Consider the following 26,508-nt stretch of genomic DNA (forward strand, 5'->3'; position numbering starts at 1 on the left):
GTTTGACGTAAACCAGACAACAACCCACATAAACAAATCCTTTTTCTTTCGTTCTTTCTTTCTAACCCTTTTTATCGACCCAAAGTATTATTTACCCCTGCAAAAGATTAAAACGCTGCTAGCCTCATTGACGCAAGAAGGCAGGTACTCTTGGTTGACTGATCAGTACGGATCTGTTTGTTCATTTTTGAGCATGTTTTAGTGCATGCTAGATGTGAAACAGGAACAAGCCTTAAAAACAGACATACACCAGGCCTAACATGTCATTTCCATTGAGCCCTTAAAACACAGCCTTGTGCCGCACGAGGATGGCAAAGTCAAGTTCACCTCGTAAACATCAATGAGCATTAATGAGCACCTGCTTCGGGAGCTAACATTAACAAGGATGTCATTTTCCCAGCTTTTAAGCTGAAGGGAGGTGTGGATATATGCCCTGAAAATCACCTTCACAAACCCTTCAAAAGGCATATGGATGTGTCTGTAAGTCATCATCCAAGGCTAACTCTAACTCCCTACACAACAATAACAGTCTTATTTGACCCCTTTTGGCTTTTCCACTATAGCTGTTTGACATTTCAGACTTGATCTGTGCCAAGACTGTTTCGCTAACGGCTAGCGCAGCAGTCATTAAAAAGGACACACAGGGCTGCACAGTCAATTAGCAAAGCCCCAAAGCCACTGTCAGCAGTGTCTAGCTAAAGCCCCTGTGCGAGAAGAAGGAGGAGAAGGAAATTTTCTGTTTCACAAAAATTTTATTCTAAATTACAGCTCTGTATGAGTGAGGCATTAAGCCGAAGTGGGAAAAAAACAAAAAAGAGGCGCAACAAAACAAACAAACGATCATGCTGCTTTATATTCAAGCTGCTGCTACTGTATAATTAACCAGTGCTTGTTCATACAAAAAGTCACCGCCACAGTGCTAGGCAGTTTCTGTACTAACGTTGTTATACAGTTGTTAAGGTGTTCTGAGTGTTTTTAGCACATAGCTAGGTGGTAATGTGATTGCTTTTTGTGTGTGTGGTTTATTATCCACTGTACGATAGGGAAAACGTAAGTACACTACCAGTCAAAAGTTTTTGAACAGTAAGATTTTTAATGTTTTTTAAAGACTTCTCTTCTGCTCATCAAGCCTGCATTTATTTGATCCAAAATACAGCAAAAGCAGTAATATTGTGAAATATTTTTTTCTATTTAAATTTACTGCTTTCTATTTGAATACATTTTTAAATGTAATTTATTCCTGTGATCAAACTAAATTTTCAGCATCATTACTCCAGTCTTCAGTGTGACGTGATCCTTCAGAAATCATTGTAATATGCTGATTTGTTGTTCAAGAAACATTTTATTATTACTATTATTATTATTATTATTATTATAAATATTCAATAGTTAAGTAAGTTTTTTCAGGATTCTTTGATGAATAGAAAGATCCAAAGATCAGCATTTAGCTGAAAAAAAAAAAGCTTTTGTAACATTATACACTTTACCATTCAAATTTTTCATTTTTTTGGGGGGAAATATAAAGTAATACTTTTATTTAGCAAGGATGCTTTAAATTGATAAAAAGTTACGATAAAGGCATTTTATAATGTTACAAAAGATTTCTATTTCAGATACACAGAAGTTCTTCTGAACTTTCTATTTATCAAAGAAACCTGAAAAAGTTCTACTCAGCTGTTTTCAACATAATAATAATAATAATAATAATAATAATGTTTTTTTGAGCAGCAATTCAGAATATTAGAATGATTTCTGAAGGATTAAGTGACAAGTAATAATGCTAAAAATTCAGCTTTGAAATCACATGAATAAATTACATTTTCAAATATATTCAAATAGAAAGCAGTTATTTTAAATAGTAAAAATATTAAAAAGAAAATACTGTTTTTGCTGTACTTTGGATCAAATAAATGCAGGCTTGGTGAGCAGAAGAGACTTTAAAAAACATTAAAAATCTTACTGTTCACAAACTTTTGACTGGTAGTGTATAAATACACCATTTTTTAAAAAAGAAATCATACTTTCATTCAGCAATGATTAATTAAATTTATCGAAAAGACATGTATAATGTTACATTTTTAAAAAATGAAAAACTGCTGGTTGAACTTTCTATTCACCAATGAATCCTAACAAAAGTATAACATTTCCATAAAAAACAGTCGTTTTACTTACTTTTTAAATTTTTAAATGTATTTATTTTTAAAAACGAATGCAGCCTTGGTGAGTATAAGAGACTTCTTTCAACAACATAACAAATCTTAGGGACTGAACTTTCTAAATGGTACTGTAGCTATTTTTGAGGGGTGCGATGATTAGTAGCACACATACTGAAAAGGTAGCGCAGTGACATATGATATTTATTACTTCATAGAATGCTCTGAATTAAACAGGGTGACACTTTTTTGTTAGTGCTTCTACCGCAGTAACCTCTGTATTTCAGGTCTGCTTCTGCTCAAGCTACTGCGCCAAGGAAAGGTGAAAATAGAGGTAGATTTATTCATCATCTGTATTTATATCCATGTAGATGGTAAAAAAAAGGTCTTGCCTACATATTTCTTTCTGTGTAGTGAGAGACAGAGGGGGAAAAAACTGCCATACATTACAGTTTAACATCTGCTTTCTATTGACAGAAGTATGCAGTTGACTCCAGAGTGCCAGAGTAGGTTTTGGAGAGTCACTGCCCGAAGAATGCAGGAAGGGCTGTCTTTTCTTCACTTTCTGTGGTATTTGCCGGTAAGTGCTTCAGAGGCAAGAAGAATACAAAGATAGAAACTGACAGTATGAAGGGCGGACTGGGATGAAGAGAAAAGCTTAAAAAGAGGAGGTTTGTATGGTTTGAGTTGTATCAGGTTACAGAACCCAAGACAAACCAGAGAAAGACCTGGTGAATTAAATGCTCAACAGCTTTGTTGCATTACAGGGAGGGCAAAATGAGAGCGGTGGAGAGAGTCAGAGCAAGGAGGAGTATTTTAACCGGGGTGAAGACGGCTAAGGTTGGGATACTGATGGAGGGGGGTGTTCAAAGGATAATGTAAGACAGTAAGAAAGAGGCAGCGAGTGTATTATTGCTCCCAGAACAAACAAACACAATTGTAATCCCACGAGCCTGCTCGCTTTTCTGTTTCCCAGTGGCTACGCGGAGTAGAATTTATGACCAAACATGGTCATTGGCGTCACTGTCCTCCATGTGTCATCAACCTTCTGTAACTAAATACGCCTTTGCTGTAATGTTTAAGAACTGTAACCTAAAGTCACATAAAATCAGGTAAATATCAACACATGCAACTAGTGGCAGTGGGAGGGAAAAGACAGGGAGGATAATGAAAAGGAAAGGGAAAAGAGACAGAGAAAATGGAAACAAATGGAAATGTATTGAAAAAAAGAAGTGGAAGAGGAAAAAATAAAAGGGCAAAGAGAAAGAGGAAAGCAAAGGTAAAAGTAAGTGGGGAAAAAGAATAAGGAGCGCAAAGAGAAAACAAAAAGGAAAGCAAAGGAAAAAGAAACCAAAGGTAAAAGGAAACAGGAAAGGAAAATAGAAAGTAATTGGAAAAGGAAAGGAAAGTAAATTGAAAAGGGGAAAGGAAGGTAAACTGGAAAGGAAAGGAAAGGAAAGGAAAAGGAAATGGGAAAGGAAAACTGAAAAAAAAAGTAAGGGGAAAGGAAAAGGAGAAAGTAAAAGGAAATTAAATTGGAAAGGAAAGAAGGAAGCAAGGGGGGGAGGGGAAAAAAGGAAATCAAACTGAAAAAGGAATGGAAATGGAAAAGAAAAGCAAATGAAAAAAGAGAGGAAAGCATGGAAAGAGAAAGCAAAGGTAAAAGGAAAAGGGAAAGGAAAATAAAAAGCAAATGGAAGCAGGGAAGGAAATGTAAAGTAAACTGAAAAGTGGAAAACAAATGGGAAAAGAAGGTAACAGGAAAGGAAAGGAAAGGAAAGGAAAGGAAAGGAATGGAAATCGGAAAGGAAAACAGGAAAAAGGTAAGGCAAAAGCAGAGAAAAAAAGCAGAAGTAAAAGAAAAAGGAAATTAAATTGGAAAGGGAAGAGGGAAGCAAAAGGGCAAAGGAAAGGGAAATCAATCAGAAAAATAAATGGAAATGGAAAAGGAAAGCAAAGGAAAAAAGAAAGAGGAAAACTTGCAAGAAAATGAAAAGCAAATGGAAACAGTAAAGGAAAAGTAAAGTAAACTGGAAAGCAGAAAAGAAAAGGGTAAAGGAAGGTAAACAGGAAAGGAAAGGAAAGGAAAGGAAAGGAAAAAGTCAAAAAGTCAGGTGAAAAGAAAAGGACAGCAATTGAAAAAGGAAAGCTAGGGTAAAAGGAAATGGAAAAGAAAAAGAAAGCAAACAGTAAAAATGGGAAAGGAAACAGAAAGCAAAGGAAAAAAGAACGGAGGAAAGGAAAAGGAATACAGGAAAAAAATAATAGGAAAGGAAAAGTGAAGTGGAATGATAAAAGAAAGCAAATGGAAAAGGAAATGGGAAAGGAACATAAAAATTGGAAATGGAAACAGGAAAAGAAAAGGAATGTATATTGGAAAGGGGAAAGAAAAAGGAAAGGAAAAGAAAGGAAAGGAAAAGGAAAAGGAAAGAGGAAAAAGGAAAGAAAAATGAAAACAAAGTAAAAAAGCCAGAGGAAAAGAGAACGGCAGCGAATGAAAAGGAAAGCTAAGGTAAAAGGAAATGGGAAAGAAAAGGAAAGCAAAAGAAAAAAGAAAATAGGGAAAGGAATACAAGAAAAAAGGTAATGGGTAAGGAAGGGAAAAGTGAATTGGAATGATAAAAGAAAGCAATGTTAAAGGGAATTGGAAAGAAAAGGTAAAACAACAGGAAGAAAAAAAGGCAAAGTAGAAAAAAGAAAGCAAACAGGGAAAGGGAAATAAAAGCAAAACTGGTGATGAATGCACAGATTGACTTACAAAACTCAAACAGCAAAATCAGTTTTTTCCCACTGAAGCTGCATTACACTTGACTTGAACAGGACCAACTCTAAGCTGATCACTCATCAGATGTGAAGTGTGGACACTGGATGTCTAAAATACTGCCCGTCCCGCTCTGTATATTCCTAGAGCAACCCTACGATTAGAGCAGAGAGCTGCAGAGGCTTGGCAATGCTACACGTCAGATGTCTGGACTCGTTCTTCTCCATGCCGAGTAGAAAATAAAGACACAGAAAGGTGGTCTGGCAAACACAAGGGGCATTTGTAAAGCATTTCCTTGGGCTAAGGGTGGGCTCCTAAATTTCACTGGTGGTTTTTCAAAATGCTGTAGTAGAGAGCTTTTTAACCTCTGGAACACTTGCCTTGATCAGATGTCTTTTGATGCTGGTGATGGAAACTGGTCTTAAGCACACCGCTTCATCCTCAACATGACAAGTTATTTACACTGGTCAGAATAATCGCCGCTGAGGTAGATTGAGCGTAACATTCAAGTTTGACTTTCCAAACCCGGTTTATAGTGTTGTCAAATGACTGAGACACTATGCATTGACTAAACACAAGTGTAACTGAAGAGTCCAAATCCATCCAGTCAATTACCAAGAATTTAACGTAAAACGTTTATGCCGTTTTCACTCTCGTTTCTCTTTTCCACCCCACATTTCTGCATGAAGTTGATATGCTCTGACCTGTTTGATGTTATAAGAACACAATGAGAACAGTTGGAACATAGTTGTGATTATTCAAGTCAAGTTGTGATTTTCCTTCCCTAGCAGGCTGTGAGGGGGTTCAAGGCCTTTCCTATTTGCTTTCTTTGTTTGTACTTTTCTCTGCTAGTCACAACCGCTATGTGTTGGCATCAGAGTGTGGCCTGTTAGGTCTAGTCTCCAAGGTTTTTGGTGCTATCTCCTACATTCCTTCTCATGTCAACACAGAGCAAATTAGCTGAAAGTGCAGTACTTTGTTTTTCACGCTTTCCACGTCTAGGTTTGAGAATAGGCTGAAACTCCTTTATTTTACAGTAAATTATCAGTGAATGGAAGTTTTCATTTTATTTCATGTTTTGAAATATGTCTAAGTGCAGTTTCTAAGTATGATTTGTGATTAGAATATAGAATTATACCAGAATATGTATCAGGGTTCCAATTTTAGCATTACATTAAAATATCACTGTAAAAAAAAAAAAAAAAATCTTTCAAAAAGTTGTATATTATAATTCGTCAGCCTGCTGGCTTAAAATTTTTCAACTTGAAATTCTAAGTTACTTAATGTTAATTTAAGTGACAACTGGAACAAATTATTTTAAGTTGAAACCAATTTTTTTTTCTTCTTTTTTTTTTTTTTTTTTTTTTTTTAACAGTGTAGCTATTTTGGGACCAAATGTTGGTTTGTACTTGTATTTTCATCTAAACTGGATACATTTTATAACCTTATAATAAATTTTATTACATTAACGTCTAAAAGTTTTGGCATAAGTAAGATTTTTTGCTGTTTTCGAGTTTTCGAACACAGTAACACTACAGTAAGGTTCATTAGTTAACTACTTTAGTTAACATGAACTAAAAACGAACAATACTTCTACAGCATTTATTAATTTTGGTTAATGTAAAGCATTTGTTAAATTCAGCATTTACTAATGCATTTTTAAAAACACAAATGTTTGTTAACATTAATGCACTATGAACTAACATAAACAATGAGCAACTGCATTTTTATTAAGTAATATTAACAAAGGTTAATGAATAGTATAATAAATGCATTGTTCATTGTTCGTTCAAGTTAGTTAATTCATTAATTAACCAATGACACCTTATGCAGCAAAACAGTAATATTGTGAAATATATTACAACTTAAAATAACTTATATTATATTATATTATATTATATTATATTATATTATATTATATTATATTATATTATATTATATTATTATACATAATATTAATATGTTTTAGTTTTTTTTTACTAATGTAACAGTGTTAAAAAAATGACATTTGACTTTTTATTAGTAGTGGAACAGGCCGTTTTATATATTCTTTTTCATTCTAGGTTAATTATTTTAAATAATTGATCACTAAAGTCTGCCATATTAGTTTAAAGTGCCTTTTGTCTTTGGGCCAAAATGTGCATTCACACGGCCATCATTTCGCCACTGAAGTATTTTGACCCCAACAAACTTTGACATTTGACATCATTTTAAGTTCACAGGAATTTAATAAGGTCACAGAGTGGTTAAAGCTGGCCTTTCCTAAACAGGTTTCCTCTCTGATCCTTATTTCTAGATGTGTACCTATAAATATTAGATCTGATCTCTATTAATAATAGATTTGCTTAACAAATGTTTTTATTCATGGCAAGCAATCCTTCTCCTAGAAGGATTGTAATAATTATGAGTTTGGCACAGCACAGTACAGTAAAGGAGTGCATGCTCCCTTTTACGTAATGCATGTCAGTGGGTTTGACCACTGCAGAGCACAAAGATAGGGCTCATTTGGGTTTAAAATGGTACCTAGGCAGTCCTAGGTGGTCTTTGATTCACTTAGCTTTTTTTGTTTTTATGAAAAACACTAATTCAGCAAGGTCAACTTGACCAGAATGAGAGCAGCAGCGGTTGCTGGGTCAGACTGCGCACCTGCAAGCAATCAAGCCTGAAAAAACAGATGCAAATTTGACCCATATAATAATATAGCCAGACTGAGTGAAATGCGTCTTCGCTCTTCGCTACTATTTTATAAGAGTATTTTTAAAAGAAATATTAAAATTGTGTGACTTTCTTTGGAGCAAAACATTTAATATCTTAAAGAATCTTCATTCAGATTTCTTTTTTTATTGAATCACAATTCATGGTGCTATATTCCAAGACAGAATGAATTTTTAGGCCATAATTCACTGAAAATCATTTGGATTGTTGACCTTAATAATCAGATTAGTCAAATTCATCCAATTCCAGAGTCTTTTGTGAACTGGATTAAATGATTCAAATGAATGAATCATTCAGTTAACTGCTTCTTATGATCCACTCATTAACTTGGATTCAAAATATTTTTTTCACCTTTTTGTTCCACATACAAAAGGAAGTCTTACAGGTCTGGACATCATGATGGTGAGTAACTAATGACACTGGTGACTAAATTTAAGGCAATGCCTTAAGCACACAAAAAACTTTAGCCTTGTGAGAACTAAATGTTTGTCTACTGTGTTATCACATTTTTTCTAAAGATTAGCAGTGCGGCAGGAAACAGACAGATTCCCGATCTCGTTGTCCCTGGCAGAGGCAAGCTGACAGAAAGGGAAAAAACTCATAATGCCAGAACATATGAAGGGATCCTGCTAAATGGGAAGCGTCCAGGATGATTTACCATCAGAAGTCTTTCCAGGATATTATCCTTTTATTTTTCTACCATCCCGTTTATAGTTCTCCTTGGCAACATATAAACAGTGTCCTGGCTCCACGGAGCAATAAAATACCCAGCAGTGAAGTTCGCCTTCATCATGTGAGTTGTATTGGCATCCCAAACACATACACACAGACGTTATATCTTATCCTCATGGAACTTAACCAAATTAAGTCTCACAGGTTCCAACAGCTTATGAAATGTTCCAGTGCAGTTTCTAAATGAACAGCCGAACTTTGTAGTCTTTGCTACTGAAACAGGAAGTTTGGTAGGATATATTGCAACCGTTGCATTTTATCCCATTCATTTTCTACACAGTAAACCTGATTTTTAACAGTAACTTATAAACCTTTAAAGACAGATCTACCTTAAAGGGGTCATCAGTTGGTATGATTCTTTAGTTAAAAGTGTTAAAACGGTCGTGTAAACACTTTTTACCTTGTCAAAAACAAGTTAACCCACTTTGGTGCATGTCTCTTTAAATGATAATGAGCTACTGCTCACCCTGCCCCTCTCTTCTATTTTTTGTGTATTTGGTGGCACGTTACCATCAAAAACAAAACTAATCCACTGCGTCTTCAGTGGTTCTGATATTGAGAGAAAATGAAGACTCTTATGTTTACTGTTACATCCAACTACAAAACACCTGCATTGCTTACGAGACATTGTTGCTACAGATGCTTGAGTGCGGAGAAAATGGCGGACAGGGTACAACTGGCTGAGTGTGGAAATATGCTAATATGGGACAGTCTGTCTGCGGTCGTGGGCGGGGCCAGATCAGTATGACATCATACTGCTCAGAAAATCAAAATGGCTTGATAAATTAAAAAAAGGGAATTAAAAAAAGGATGGATTTCTAGCAAATTAGGGTGGTTGTGTCCACTCACCTTTATTATATGCATTTATATGCATACAATATGTAAATAAAGCAATAAGCCCCAAGCAGCCGTGGTTTACAGTGAATTTATAACAGCTGAGGGGCGTTGTTAGGCACGACGTGAAGCCCCCTTAGCCGTTATGAATTCACTGTAAACCACGGCTTCACGGGGCTTATTGCTTTTATAAAATGGTTATTCTATATACGTAGTAAGGCTTCACCAAATAAAAGAGAGCAAAAAAGGTACACACAGAAGTAAACAAAGGTGTATGTTCGTAGAGTAATTTACAACAGCTTTGAACGCGGTTCAACCAATCAGAATCAAGGACCGAAACTATTTACTAATTTTATTTACTAATTTACTAATTGTAACTTAATCAAACTTTGTGATCTTGCCTTATGTGTTGCATAAACTGCCTTTCAAAAGTTTGAGTTCTGTAAGAAGAAAGCTCACCATGGCTGCATTTAATCAAAATCACAGGAAAAACAGTAATATTGTGAAATATTACTACCTTTAAAAAATATTTGAATATATTTTAGAATGTAATCTATTCCTGTGATGGCAAAGCTTCATTTTTAAAAATCCTTAGGGGAAAAATTAACAGCAAAATATAGAAAAAAAGTGCAAATATAAAAAAGTATCCTGTTTTTATTTTCAGCCATAAAGGTCTAATGTCTTTTATCTTTTGTTCAGCTGCTGGCAATAACACAGAAACTATACTGACTTCCTGTTGTGAAGTGGCCTAAAGCACAGCTGCATTGTGGCAGTCTTCCTTTATGTCAGTTGATCTCAGACCTAATCTATAAGACATCTGAACTTCTAAAAGTCTAAGTAAAACTTCTACCTGCTTGACTAAAGATTTTTTTTGGTTGACTATTAGATGCACGTTTAGTAATAAACCATATCAACCTTATTTTTTAATGTGGAAGTAAGCTGTTTTCTGGTAATGTGTTAGACTTCCTGTTCATAATCTGCCATGGAGAAATAACGAGAAGAATATTGAAGTGCCGTAAACGGTAAAACAGTTTGCACTCCAAGCTATTGTGTTCATAATTAAGATAATACATTAAAATAATATGGTAAGACACACCAGTTTGCAATATCAAGCCGCAAAATGAGCTGTTTTGTACAGATAAACATAGCTGGACACAGATAAGACCGGAAGCCAGACACATTAAATTTACAGACATGCCGCTCCCACTCTTACAGCCAAAATAAGGTGGATAATAGCTCCATATAAAAGCCTATTAAGCACTCAAGCGCACACAAAAAAAGCTTGCCACAGCGCAGATATGATAATTATGAATGCGTCTAGGAAAAACAGCGAAGAGGCTGCATTAACATTTTAATAATTTATTGATAAACTAGTGCTTTCTTTGTTTTTGGCTTAAGAGATGAAGTCGGCGACACTGACTGTAAGCAGTATACTCAGAGTTTCAAAGTTTCACAGAGACCAAGACAGAAAGCACATCCTGTTTGCTTTAAATATTTTACAAAGGTGCAACGTTCATCATTATGATTGCACACAAATAGTCTTTACAGATTCGAAAGATGTATTACATTTATCTGTATGACCAAAATGATGGAGTATTTTAAGAGCAAGTGACCGCAACCACCCATGACACCTCAATCTGTCAAGCACTGAGCACGCTACTATTCAGATTCCACACACCACACAGACATTTGAATAGTGCACATTTTAGATTGAGTGGCCATGTAAAGTTTCTACTAAATACATCTTTCAGATGAAAAGCCATATATGAGATCGATTAGTGATAGGTAAGCGTTTGGATGTCCTATCCGATGTACTATATTATCACATAGACCAACTTTTTTTTTTCTGCGACTAAGTGACTAATATAAAGCCTCTTCTCGTCGACTAACGATTAGTCAGCTATTAGGGAGCAGCCCTACTCATTTCATTATATTTAGTTCTTTTCATTGCATATCAACCGAAAGTCTCAGTTTTCTCAGGGGCGTCTTCCTATATCACTTCAGCAAGAGATCTGCCCGCAGGATCTGACAGATAGACAAACAAACACAGTTTGTCAGTAATACAGACAAAAAAGCAAGTCAGACAGGGAGGATGATAATGGTGATGCACACACACACACACACAAAAATGAAAATAAACGCAGCAGAAGATCTAGAAACAATGGGGGAGTTGTTCAGGAGGGGCTGACACTACGAGCAGCTGCATACACACATCTCTTCTCTAACCCAGTTGGTGGTTGCTTTCCACAGTGTATAACCACAACCCCACACTGGCCTGCTTCTAATCCAGCAGACAAGATAAGATTATATAATGCGATAAAGTCTGGAAATGATCTGGACAAGACTGTCAGGTCCAATTCCCAGTTGTGGATAGAAGAAAAACGATTTGTTTCATAGCGCTCTGGAATACTTAAGTTTGGTCAGTATAGGAATTCTGCGGTCAAATATACTTATGCTAAACTGACCATTGTCCCTGTTATCGGACAATATGAGAGTTCTTTTTTTCTGTGTAGTCAATTAAAAGTAATCTTTAGCAAATTGCAAAATGATTGTTTTTCATATTATTACTATAAAAAAATTGTCTGATGCCTAAATGCATTTTAGTTTTTAAAAGATTTAGATTTTTTTAGACTAAATACACAAATTTATTGTATGAAATATTGGACACACTTTTCATTGCATCCCTACCATATTTGCATAAGTTTACTTTGTGTAAAATTTGTTTTATTTAATTCACTTTGCTAAACCGCCCTCATATAGAGATGACAGCTGCTATCAGACATATTAGGCTTATATACAAACAAAGAATCTGAATTAACCAAACTGTTTCAACTTACTGCAGAAGGAAATTAGCGCTCCTAAATATAGTCTTGCATGTACATGTGCGCACATGTGCAAACGCACTTTTTTTTTTTTTTTTTTTTTTCCAGTGGAAGGATCTAAGAAAAACACAACCGCCATTGGCAGCTGGACTGGGCTTAAACATGTCTCCCTTGGTCCTCTTTTATGACTCTCCAAGGACTCATTTAGACCACCTCCCTTTTTCCTCGTCCTCTCTTTCTCTTTTCCAGTTCACGTTTTTCTGTAACCTTCAAGATAAATGTCACACGCAGAAAAGCAAACCAAGAAATAAAAAAAAAAACTTTAGCACATGGCTAGACGCATGCCTATAAATTGCCATAAAATGAGGAAGCGTATACTTTGCATGCAAATGGCTGTGGGTGTTGGCGACCTCCAGGGGTCTTTTTTTCCCCATTTCCATTCGCAGGGGACTGCGCTCCAGGCACCAGAAAGCAGAGCACTGGCCACGCTGCTGGAATGAGCTCACTTCAAAGGTGACCATAAATCAAACAGTTGTGCCCCCGCCATCCGCTACACCATCCCCCAAAATCCCTTCTGTCATTCTCAAGACGGTGGGGCTAGTGGAGAAGCATTACCTCATAGACTCCAAGCACAGACTTCTGCACTCATTGACTGTGCCTGTACGTGTCGTTGTTTAATTCGCCAGCTCCTTCATTGTATAACTCCTCAATCCAGCTACAACAAAAACTGCTAAAATGTCATATCTGCAGCTGTGTCCTCTCATTGGCATCCTAGTTTTGAATCTCAGAGGTACCAAAATTAGGTCAAATGACAGCAGAAACCTAAGTCGCAGAGTTCCGAGGTGGGTGAGGTAATTGTGGGTAACCTCCTGTCGATCTCTTCTGCAGTTCCCATGGCGCCTGTGGTTGGTTGCCGGATCAGTGGTATGTTAATTTGGCGGATGTTAAAACAGGGGTGCCCAATCCTGTTCCTGGTTCTTGGTTCCTCTACCTTACTAAAAAGTTCATTTCCAACCTGATCAAACACAACTGAACCAGCTAATTAGAATCTTCAGGAGGACTTGATAATTAGAGATAAGTGTGTTGGATTACTGATTGGAACTGAATTCTGCAGGTAGGTAGATCTCCAGAAATAGGATAGGGCACCCCTGTGTTAAAAAGACATACTATATTATTGATTTATTGTACTTTGTAAGATGCATTTACTAAAATTACCCCATTTACTTACCCTCAAGCCATCCTAGGTGTATAAGACATTCTTCTTTCAGATGAATACAATTGAAGTTATATTTAAAAAGGTCCTGGCTTTTCCAAGTTTTATAATGGCAGTGAATGGGTGTTAAGATTTGGAAGTCCAATAAAGTGCATCCATCCATTATAAAAGTGCTCCACACAGCTCCCGAGGGTTAATAAAGGCCCTCTGAAGTGAATCAGTGTGTTCGTGTCCATATTTAAAACTCATTCCGGTGAAAATATGCTAGTCTTGCAAGAACCACATTTTGTATACAGCAAAAACAAATCAATCTCCTCTTGGCTTATATCAAAATTCTCCGACATCTGTCTTCACAGATCCTCGTTTTGTACTTCTAATTCATTACCGGTGTTTTGATTTGCTCTCTTCACTGTGCTTCCGTGTTCGTCACTTCTCACCAGAGCTTACGCTATGCCTACGTCCTACGTCGTCTGCTGGAACATGTGCATACGACAATTAGCAGGAAGTTAGAGATTATGGTTTATAATATAGATATTTTTCTTACATTACAACGCATCGATTCACAGAAGGCCTTTATTAACCCCCTGGAGCTGTGTGGAGTACTTTTTATGATGGATGGATGCACTTTATTAGACTTCAAAATCTCAACCCCCATTCACTGCCATTATAAAGCTTGGAAGAACCAGGACATTTCTTAATATAATTCTGATTGTATTCGTCTGAAAGAAAAACGTCATGTACACCTAGCATGACTTGAGGGTGAGTAAATCATGGTGTAATTTTCATTTTTTGGATAACTATCCCTTTAACCTTGGATTTTTGTGCTAGTTGTACCATCACAATTGGTTTTCTTGTATATGTGTAACTAAAGCATTTCACAATGCATCAAAAGGGCTGAAGTTAGCATGCAAATTAGCATTGCACATATTCACTTAGCTGGAACGATATACTATGATGTGGGATCAATTTCTGCAGAGTTATGTCAGATTCGAGTCTGTTTCAAGGCACTCAGTAAGTACTGTAATACTCTACATTGATTGCTTACATTATTTTTTTTAAGTCTGATGGGGCAAGTTGGAAAAAAAATACATTTCTTTGACTTTGCAGAGGATAAGAAGGGCAATTCATCATGGTCTTATCTCGCTGTGTCACGTGGGACTCTCTTTATCATGCAGCCATGCAAAAACACCATTTGTCTTCAGTGGCTTGTTCATTGCAAGTGATAAAACGTACGTTCTTGAGTGGAAACAAAAAAACGTTAGCATAGGTAGTTTGGCGAATGCAGATAAGACTGTATAATTATGCAGATATCAAATCAGAAGGTCTCATCTAAGTGTCTATCAAACTCGGGTACCTTCCTCTCAAAGCTCCGTTAGTATCCGCAGCTTTCTGCCATGATGTTTCCAACCTCATTAAACCCTGCAACCCTTTATAACCTCCATCTGTTCCACTTACTAAAACAAACCTGCTTGATTTACTTGACAAACTGAGTTCCACGGTGCAGTTGTGCATTTTTTAGGCCAAGTGGAGCAGCTCACCACAGATAAATGAATACGCAGACAGCCAAACAGACCCAAATCCAGACGTAAAGACATCGGTCTTAGGTGGCGAGTGGCGCCAGGTTCTGCACATGGCTTTCTGAAAATCTCATCATAGATCATCCAAAAATATAGATTTTGTCAAGACAGCTGCATATTAATAGGAAAGACTCCAGTTTTTAGAGCTGAGCTTGCAGCCTAGTTCAAACTCAAAGCATCTCGCTCTACGTAATATTCCTGTATGTAGAGCATAATGCGCATTATTAAATATTTCTGTTTTCATAATCATAAACAGTATATGATTACGAAAAAAGGGCTTTTAAGCTTAATATTTAGCAGTTGGATATTTTCATGTTGAGGCAATGCCTTTTAGTATCAGCTCTCCTGCATTTGAGTGTAGGCAATCCGGCTCTTGTTTTGTGTAATTATGCATTTCATCCATTTTCCTGCACCGCTTCAATATCCCTCTGTCTCTTGTATATAAAAGAATGGCAATTTCATACCATGGGGAGAAACACAATGTTATTGTTTCCAGTGAAGAACCTCTCATTCCAATTCAAAGTCCATTTAATACTTCTCCAACTCCTCCTAAGACCTACTATTTTGGAAAAATTGTAATACAGGACTGCTTTAACTTTTTGGAGAGACACTGTTTACTACTCAAGATTATATGGTTTACTGTTTGGTTTGTGTGTTTTGGCAAAATGCTAATTCTCTCTTTAGGCAAGAGATGCAAAACTTTTGAAATACATACCCATATTCACATAAAGATGTTCCAAAGCTACAAGAGGAAAATAACCATTTATAATGCAATCATTATGATGACGTAATGCAACAAAACTAGAATGTTCCCTTTTTAATCAACCTGGCTGTCAACACAGCAGTCTATACAGCGCTGTTGATTATAATGGCAACAATTGAGTTTTGACACTATTCGCCTGTGGACATACTCTGTATCCAAATATGACAATAGTTGAGAAGTGTGTTTAAAATGTAATTATGGTTTGGTAAACTTCATGTGCAACAGCAAACAAGTCATTGAAGCATTCAAAGGAACTCTTTGTATTCGCAAGGTTTTGCTCAAGGGAGCCTTGTCAACAAGTGTCAGACAACAAGTGTCTTTGCTTTCTCATCCCTCTGCTCTTATCCAGGCCCTCTACACTAAATCATCTTCATCTTTCTATTCACTATAGCCGCCATCCTTTTATAGACACAACAAGGACACTTCTCCCATTTATGGGCTTCTGTGAAGTGCCGAGCCATGGTCAGCGAAAGTCTCGTGAAGGTGTTCACTTACAAAAGGCGACAGCTACCTCCGCTTTCTCTGCTCCATGGAAAATTGCAAAAGAATAACCCTCTTAAAAAAACTCTGTGCCAGGTAGGATTAGCTGCATTTCCATTACGCTTTAAATGCACAAATTAAAAATGCGAATAAAAAACGCCCAATGGAAACGCAGTTTGAAAGAGGAATATTTAGCAAAACTGCAGTCGAAACACTTTTTTTTTGCAGAGTCACACGATGAGGAAAAAATTACGCTTTAGTCTCTGGGACTGAATAATGCAGGGCCTTAAATGAAGATTCCAAAAGTTTATTAAGGACTAGAATCTACAATCATATGATGATATCTTTAATACTTCTTAAGTTATAGGCACACACGCAGACAGGTATGTTTAATGCAGTTGTTTTGACAGAAGGAAATGAGATACATTTCTAGTTTCAACATTATTTCTTCCTCAGACATTCCTCTTTATAAGAAAAGAAGCATCATATTTGTACAAATTGACCAACATTTGGTTTTTGACCATTTAAAATATGTACAGTTTAACAATTTACCCCAGGTGTCATATTGAAATTCCAATATCTCTGGAACCGAACCATGTAGGGCCTTAAAAATGAAGATGCCAGGAAAGTTTGTTAAGACCCAATATCTAAAAGGACATTAAGATATAGCTTCAATACTTCTTGAGTTACAAGCATGCAAACTTGAGAATAAAATTTTTGAATGGTCACCATTGGCACATAATGTAACAAAGATTGCTGAAGTCAACAGATTTTACTAACAGAACGACCAATCTCTGTATAAGAATTATGATGCTGCTATCTTTCTGAAGTCATTTTAACTGTAATTAGGCTCTGAATCTCAAGTGAAAATTACCATTTTGACCCCCCTTTACAAAAAAGTGGATTACTCAGTAAATATTTATCCATGACATGTAATACTTTGGCTTTTATCACTATGCATGTCTATCTTTCTTCAAAAAAAAAAAAAAAAAAAAAAAAAATATATATATATATATATATATATTAGCAAAATACAGAATTTGAGCCGGGAAGTTTCTCAAATTTGGGTGGTTTGACACCCAGTAAGATTTGTAAAATATTTTTGGAATTTAAAAGAACTTTTTTTAAAATGTACTTTATTCCTGTGACTGTATTTTTAGCATCATTACTCCAGTCTTGATCACATTGTTACATGATCCTTTTAGCAATCATTCTAATATGCTAATTTATTGCTCAAAGGAAAATTCTTATAGTCAATGTACCCCAAAAAATATTTTTTTTTTCAACAAGGTTGCATAAAATTGATTAAACTGACTTATGTTACAAAATATTTTCATGTCAAATAAATGTTTCATGGTTTACACAAAAATATTAAAAACAGTTTAATTAAAACATATTCACCATAAAATCATTATTAATAACAGAGTACCAGTAATAACTGATAATAACTGAACACTGAATATTCAATCAGAATATTAGAATAATTTCTGAAGGATCATGTGACACTGAAGCTCGGAGTAATGGCTGCCGATAACTCAGCTTTTGCATCTCAGGAATAAATTTTATAGACTTGAAAATATATTAAAAATATAAAATTTCACCAAATAAATACAACTTTTTTTTTTTGCTCAAAAACTTTAATATAAAACTTGTGATTATTCCACATATATGACAGAAATTCTAATATACATTTCAAATGGAATATATATTTCAAACAGAACTATAAATAAAATTATATATGACATAAGCAGCTAGACCATTGGCATTTTTATTGCAAGGCACAGTTTTTTTTGTTCTGCCTGTTTACATTCTTATGACAAACCGAATGTGTACACTCATACTTATGCTAGTGCATTTGACCGTTCACACATGCATCTGCATTGCACTACCAGATTTCTTCATGATGCAAGTATTTCGCAGCTGTTTACTTAAGAGGGAAACACTCTTGCACAGCTGTGCACCACATAAACATAAGCATAAATCGGATGGGTAGGAGACTAAAAAATTCAGAAGCGATCCCAGTGAGCGCTGGTTTTTTACGCATTCCACTGCAGTGTGCTCCGTAGGTCAGCAAGGGTGAGGCGGTTCATCATGCTCCATAAAAGATTATGACAGCTCGTATGCTGTCGAAGTCAAGGTTTGTTTAGAAGTCCAAAAGCAACCGAAATGAGTCATTCATCACTACATACAAACACAAAACAGATGCACAAACACGGAATGGAAACACTTGAGTCAGATTTCCTCTCATCTGAAATGATGTCACAGCCATTTGCTTTCATCTCTTACAGATGTGGAGGCTAATTAAGCATTGGGAAGTGATCAGCACTTGCAATCCAGACTTGGCACCCTATATGTGCTTAATAAGTGTCTGCCTACACATGTGAATCTGTACATGTGTGCATATGGGGAGATTCAGAGCTTTATTAAGATAAGCCTTGTGCAAAAACAGGAACTGTGTGGTGGTGAATTGCACGTGTAACATGTAATGATTGTGATTAATCCTTTAAAATGGCTTGTTGGAGTATTAATGGCTCCGTTTGATGATTCTAGGCCCAGTAAAAAGCTTAAACAGCTGGCCCACTGTCTCTATTTCCCAAATCTAAATATTAGTCTTAATTTTTTCCTACACTGTACATCTAGTTTACTATTCGCTTAATGCTTCTGTGCTTTTACCACTGAAGAGCTAGCAAAGCTTTTACTGGATCAAATTGACCCTACTTGACAAATTACAGCTCAGGAGTCACATTTTTCATGTTTGAAACTGAGCATGTGTGAAATACATGATGACAAGTATTTTACATTGCCGTGTTATGTTCAAGTTCTAGGGAACTTGCGCTGCGTCCTCTAGTAGACACTTTGGGGACGCAGCATCCCGTTCCCTCTCGGGGAACCATGGTTACATGCGTAACCTGAAACATTGCCCTTCCTGGGAACTTGTGCTGTGTCCTCTAGCGGACACTATGGGGACACGGCATCTCGTTCCCTCTCGGGGAACCATGGTTAAGTATTAAGTTGCTAATAAGTTTAATGGCAACAGCAGCATTAAATAATTTACTTACATTCACAATAGGTTACTTGCTTGAAAACAGAAATGTTTCCATAATTAGACTATTAACAGTAAAATGTAAATTTATTTATAATTTAAAGTGCTTGTGTTGTGTACACTTTTAATTGTAGTCTTTCTTCCTTAATACTCCATGTTTAATTCAATGTTTCTTTGCAATTATTTGTGAAAAACACATTGCTGAGTGAAAATTGTAAATCCTACTCCAATTTGTTTTTGTCATTACAGTTGTTTTCTTACTACAGTTCGTTCTGTGACCTCTCAGTGTTTGTTTTCTCTCCCAGAAATGCTTTTTAAATACTTAAAACTGATGTCACTGAGGTTCTCCGTGCGGAGTGCAAAGACCTGACTAATTTCATCAAGACGAAGAGGGTGGCACAACAGATGGAACATTAAAAACAGTTTGATTTATCAGCAAGAATAAATCAAGTCAAAATAATCAGTCTGCGGGACAGATGTTTGAACCGTAAGTTTCCAGCATGTGGTGAGTCATTGTCAGATGGAGAAAAATTCCCAGCCATGAAGATGAACAGAGCATTTTGTATCAACATCCCTGATTATTTATAATGTGCTCAGGTAAGATCAGGCGAGTCTTTCATTAGTATATATATATATATATATACATATATATACATATACATATATATATATATATATATATATATATATATTAATAAAAAAAATGTATGAATGCATTGTGATTTCTATTGCAGTACACCATGGGTTTGGTTTTCCAACATCCAACTACAGATTTTATTTGCAGTGGATCCAGATTTTACAGGAAACTCCCTGCAGTTATACACATATTTCACTCTGATTTTGATAGTATGTTAGAGTAAGTTTGACAGTCATGGCTTTGAGTATGCCAACCAGACAAGTTTTATGTGACTGTTACAAGTACGGACCAGTGTTTACGTTCCAGTGTGAGTATTCATTGTCAGGTTGAATGCATCTCTCTGACAGATTTGGGAAAATTTCCTCTTGGGAGTTGGTGATATGTGTGCAAGACGAGGGGTGAAAGAACCCAGCTTACAGCGTCTCTTACATCCCACACCTCTGGGGTGACTGTATTCCTGGAACTGTACAGAGATGAGGTGTGTCAAAGGTGACTCAGGGACTGTGACTGGGTGACAAAAGAGTGTGGATGGATGGATTGAACAGTAACATCTGTTGCTTGTGATACAGCTGGTATGACAGACATAATACGCATGAAGCATTAGAAAAATGGCAATTGCTTAATCCGTGTAACTCACAGATGTTAACTGAAGCAACTCATGCTTACAGACACATGCCATGTGGTATTGCTAAACACGCTCATAAGGTCTGATTCAGCAAGTTTTGAATGGCCAAAAAGGATGGGAATTGTAAGGACTTTAATGATTCCCATTCTGGTTCCATTAGTGATTGATTTAGTCTATTTGCCTATTTGGGGGAAAACAAATAAAAAAAAAACTAGTTGCATGTAGGTTTTGCTTCAGTAGTTGCAGACTATGGTTTTGATTCACTAAAACAAAGTGACTCAGAAGAGTCATTTGTTTAGGAATCAAAAAACATTAGTTACACTGTCCATGATTTTAATTCACTAAAACAAAGCAACTCATAAGAGTCATTTGTTTAAGAGTCAAACTACATTAGTTTCACTGTTTATGGTTTTGATTCACTAAAACAAAGCGACTCATAAGAGTCATTTGTTTAGGAATCAAACTACAATAGTTTCACTGTCTATGGTTTTGATCTACTACAACAAAGCGACTCATAAGAGTCATTTGTTTAGGAATCAAACTACATTAGTTGCACTGTCTATGGTTTTAATTAATTAAAACAAAGCGACTCATAAGAGTCATTTGTTTAGGAATCAAACTACATTAGTTGCACCATCTATGGTTTTGATTCTCTAAGACAAAGTGGCTCATGAGAGTCATTTGTTTGAGATTCGGACTACACTAGATGCAGACTATGGTTTTGATTCATTAAAACAAAGCGATTTATAAGAGTCATTTGTTTAAGAGTCAAACTACATTAGTTTCACTGTTTATAGTTTTGATTCACTAAAACAAAGCGACTCATAAGAGTCATTTGTTTAGGAATCAAACTACAATAGTTTCACTGTCTATGGTTTTGATCCACTACAACAAAGCGACTCATAAGAGTCATTTGTTTAGGAATCAAACTACATTAGTTGCACTGTCTATGGTTTTAATTAATTAAAACAAAGTGACTCATAAGAGTCATTTGTTTAGGAATCAAACTACATTAGTTGCACCATCTATGGTTTTGATTCTCTAAGACGGCTCATGAGAGTCATTTGTTTGAGATTCGGACTACACTAGATGCAGACTATGGTTTTGATTCACTAAAACAAAGCGATTCATAAGAGTCATTTGTTTAAGAGTCAAACTACATTAGTTTCACTGTTTATAGTTTTGATTCACTAAAACAAAGTGACTCATAAGAGTCATTTGTTTAGGAATCAAACTACAATAGTTGCACCATCTATGGTTTTGATTCTCTAAGACGGCTCATCAGAGTCATTTGTTTGAGATTCGGACTACACTAGATGCAGACTATGGTTTTGATTCACTAAAACAAAGCAATTCATAAGGGTCATTTGTTTAAGAATCAAACTTCATTTGTTTGGAAAACAGACTACACTATTAGCACTGTCTATTAGGGTTGTGACGATTTTTGACAGCAGATGGCTGTTTTTTAGAAACAGCCATTCTGAGATCTGTTAATGTTTTTTTTTTACAAAATAGAGGAAGACATATAGTATTGTCCACCAGAAGGGGTTTAACCAGCTGAATCTTGACCCCTTGGTCGCAGTGACACAGGGCAGCATATTGGAGCAAACGATAAGTGTTGTGGAGAAATAACCGGAAGAAAGACAGACAAATGGGTTTAACAACAAGTGGCTCAGAGCAAGACACTAACTGTCTATGAAGGACAATAAGGCCTGCGAGAGGAAGAGAGGGGAAAGGTAAACAAACAGTACAAGCGAGCAGATAGCACACCGAGCAGAGGGTTGCGTCTCTTGGGGCCCAGGCTGTGAAGATCTGATTTCATCCATTCTTTTTCCTCAGCCTGGGAGGAAGCCACCATCTCACTGAATCACAGATGCACCTGGAGTCCCCCGCAGGAAACCCCCAGTAACTTCCCTTAATTCAAAGTTAACCCTCCAAACAACCAGTTATATGTCCCACATGAGCAGTTTTAAAAGAAATGTGGCAGTAGAACACAAAAAGTCTGAATCCTGAGATAATAATAGAGATTTTCACACAGCGAGCCTCTGATGTGTATGGGACGGTCCCAGAGTTGGCACACTAACTCATGATGATGATGTAAAGAAGACAGTAAACACAGTGTACTGGCATGTGTTAGCCATTCAAGACATCTGAATTCACATTGCTTCATCTGGCACTCTTTTTAGAAATGAATTAAAGGATTCGTTGTCTCTGGCTTTGCGTTATCTTACACATTTGGCTACAGAGCTGCTTTATTGTTGGACAGATGTACAGTCCAATTGATTTACATATAAATGGTCTGATAAATGTTTATGGCTTGGACACATTTGTGTGCTCTTTTTGTATTACTTGTGAATTGGCAACTACATTCGGTTTGTTGTGACCAAACAAGTGGTAGTTTTTTAATAGAATACCACACTATTCTTTCAAACACTGCTGTATATAGTATGTATATCGAGAGCAGTATGCCTTTTTTTGGATGCATAGAATGCAATTCTCAAGCAGTATTCAACAGAACTTTCTATGGAAAGCTGTATCATAAAATGCATTGCTTTCTGTCTGATGAACAACAGTCACTGTATAAGATACAGCTTTCCGAAAACAAAACTAAGTGCTTCCAAAGAATGTGACCATGATCACACTGCAGTCACATCACCCTGACCCAACAGGGAAAAAAAAACAAATGCATTTTCAACCTCCTGAATATTCCAGACACCAAAAAATGTAGTCCGAAGATGACAACATCACACTTTATGGACTTTTTTTGGACTTTATGGACCTTCCATACTACTAAAGAGTGCAGGGATTTTGAACCACAAGAGAAAAGACTCTTTATAAAAATAACAAACCATATTTTGTTGGCACAGCAAGACCTTTCAGAAACCACGGTTCTTATAAGAGGAAGCCCTGTTGTGGTTAGTACAAAATAAAATATGGCCCAATTTAAGGACTTGGATTTCTTTGATGGACAACATGATGAGTTATTCACAAGCCACTTCTGATGAAGCACTTTTTACGATATGTATAGAATATGGTGGAGAAAGGAAAAAGTTGGAATGAAAGCATTCTATATCTTTTTTAATTGTATGGCTGGTGATTTAAATTAAAAATAATTGCTAAAATATGTAAATAATATAGGTAAAAATATAGGTTTTTCTTTTTAAAGACGTTTATAATTCTCAGAAGCCTGCTTTTATATGATCAAAAATATGTTAAAAAGCACCTCCGGCTCCTAGGTTTGTAAAAACAGTAATATATGTAAATATATTGTTTGATGTATTTTTTTTTTCCTGTGATGGCAAAACTGATTTTACGCATTTTACTTACGCATTCTTGCAAAAGTTTCATAAGTTGCATCATATCTTTAAATAAAATAAAATCTTATAATATATATATAATATATAATATAATTATAAATGTGACCCTGGACCACAAAAGGGTTTTAAAAATGAAATAAATAGGCTTTCCATTGACGTATGATTTGTTAGAATAGGACAATATTTGGCCGAGATACAATTATTTTAAAACAGAATCTGAGGATTCAAAAAATCTAAATATAGAGAAAATTGATATATTTACGGTAGGAAATGTACAAAATATCTTCATTGAACATGATCTTCACTTATCCTATATGATAATATTTTAATGATTTTTGGCATAAAAGAAAAATCGATCATTTTGACCCATACAAAATGAAGACTTTGAAGACAAATTAAGATAGTTTTGTGGCAGATAAAGCACTGAAAACGTCTAAAAGTGGCTTAGAAATGGCATGCAAACAAGTGTTTTGGATAAAGGACTGAGTTTCATATTGCACATGAAAATAAGTTGATATGGTGCAGGCAGTGATACTGTGAGACACACTAAGGCCTCATAAAGTTAATGGCATGTATATGAGACGGATGGAACTTAAGTTTCAAAGGGATGATTTTGTTTCTCCACAAGCACCTCTGAACTCCCCTTCTTGGAATAATGAATGGGAATGCAATGGTAGAGGGCTGGCGGCAGACAGAATGGGAATCTGGCTCTGATGTAAACACTTTCAAAGGCTTCTTAATGCACCAAAAGACAGTGATGCACCTCAAAGATCTCTCTGCTTTTTTCTCACGCACACACAAACACATGCGCGCCAGCACATGTCATACTACACTTAAAACGCACAGTACAACACTTTAAAAAATGCTTTAAGAGTTAAAAACTCGATGAGTCATTCAATTGACTGGCTGCCTGTATGCAATGTCTACAGGACGCCAGAGAACAGAGGTCAGTCTCAGCAGCTGGGTTTGAAAATAGAAAAGAAAGAGGAAATGAGTAGAGGACGCAGTTCTGTTCTTCCTGTCAACTTTTCTGACCTACTCACTGCAGTCTGTCTTGTCAAGACTTTCCTAAGACAGAAAGCATTGCTTAAATGAAAAATTACTTAAATGAAACGGTGTTTAGTCATCATCCGCGGATTGGATATATTAAGAGGACACACCCAATGAAAGATAAATTATTTCCACTCACCTGTTTCCACTCACTCAAGGTGTGCCTTTATAATCACATCACTCACTGATATGTGTAATTCATTTCCTGTTTTATGTTTAACTTAAGGTAACACACCACATATTATGAAATAAATCAATAAAAAAGTTATCATTCTCAGCAAGCTTCCATATTATTGCCTCACCAAACAGGGCTGTAAAAATGTGCTATCTGAAGCAATATGCACCGGAAACCTTATGAGCGGTTACTCAAACCATTCACTACACATTGGAATGCAACATGTTCTGGGATGATCTGGGATGTTCAAAAATGAGCAATCAAGTTCCAACCTGGATCTGTTTTTGACTAAACTCACAAATATGTCACGCCCACCGCGATATGTATGCCTTATACGTTTTTTTCTAATGGTTATCTGCATGTGTGCATTGAGGTCTCAGACTTGAGGTCTGGCTGTCAGAAAACTTGTCATGTCGTGACACGTGTGTCAGATTCCTCTGAGAAGTGTGTGAAGTACAAAACGTTCACCATGTCATGAAACATTAAATAAATTAGCCTTTCTCTCACTCAGGAATAAATGGCATATGAATTACATTTTACATTAAAGTCCAATATAAGCGTTCAACAGGTGATGCTAGGATTTCTTCCATGTATCTAAAATTCAAATTATCATCATAGTTACAAACATTGTTTTATTATTTTTCACTTTTTTCTTATCCATGTAAGCTAAGTAAGTGTTCAGAGTCAAGAATAAGATTTTACAAGTACTGAGGTAAAACAATGAACTTGGTAATACTTCTTCAGGACATGCTTCCATAACCTCGATGAATGAAAACTCGCGCAAGCAAACCAGTCATCGATTTTTACTCTCTGGTTATGAATGAAAAAAAAAACGTGTTGATAATCATTAGCTCTCTGTGACGTGAGTTTCTAAATTTAAATGACGGGGGGGGAAGAAAAGAAGTATTGCGCTTACCCTGTCAAAATTCTTTCAGTACTCTGTCCGTGTCCCGAGTGAGCTGGGGTCAGTTTAGCTGGCCTGTTGTTTAATAGCTCTGTAGTCCTGTTGCTCCTCACGGGTGTGCAGAAGTGTTCAGCTCTCCCTCAAAGCACCGAATGAGAGAATGCTCTCGCTCAACTCTTCCACGCGCTACTATAGAGGAAGTTGAGCGAGTCACAAGCTCCCGCCCCAATGGATGAAACGGTCTTCCTTCTTTTCTGAAGAAAGTTTCATTGAATGGTTTTTAAATTGAGGCAGTTTTGTTATCTGACTTGCCGTTTGTAGTTAGCTTACAGCGCAATAGATGTCTGGCTAGTTAATGAAAGTTGCACAAATTCTTACCTGTTACTTGACACCCACATCTGAGGGGGATGAATCTTTCTGACAATGAGCAACTTTTTTTTTTCCACTCCGTAAACGCACTGCTCATGGGGGATGGAGCATATAAACTAGGTTAAGTTAACAGAGGTTAAATTATTTGTTTTGTCTTAACCAGTCTAACCATTCCAACTTTTGTGGACTTGGTCCACTAACAAATGTGACCTTGGACAACAAAACCAGTTTTAAGTAGCATGGGTAGATTTGTAGCAAAAGCCAACAATACACTGTATGGGTCAAAATTATCGATTTTTCTTTTATGCCAAAAAATCATTGGGATATTAAGTAAAGAT

General features: G+C 36.2%; 1 protein-coding gene across 1 annotated transcript in view; it reads right to left on the reverse strand.

Moving 5' to 3' along the window:
• fhl3a (four and a half LIM domains 3a) overlaps window positions 1–26,099 on the reverse strand; it is a 48,915-nt gene extending 22,816 nt beyond the window's left edge. The window contains exon 1 of the mRNA XM_051130466.1: window positions 25,814–26,099. The gene's annotated coding sequence lies outside the window, so the exon portion shown is untranslated. The remainder of the gene's footprint in view (window positions 1–25,813) is intronic.
• Between the last annotated feature and the right edge of the window lie 409 nt (window positions 26,100–26,508).

This window comes from Labeo rohita, chromosome 16 (assembly GCF_022985175.1).
Source record: "Labeo rohita strain BAU-BD-2019 chromosome 16, IGBB_LRoh.1.0, whole genome shotgun sequence".
NCBI classification, from domain to species: domain Eukaryota; kingdom Metazoa; phylum Chordata; class Actinopteri; order Cypriniformes; family Cyprinidae; genus Labeo; species Labeo rohita.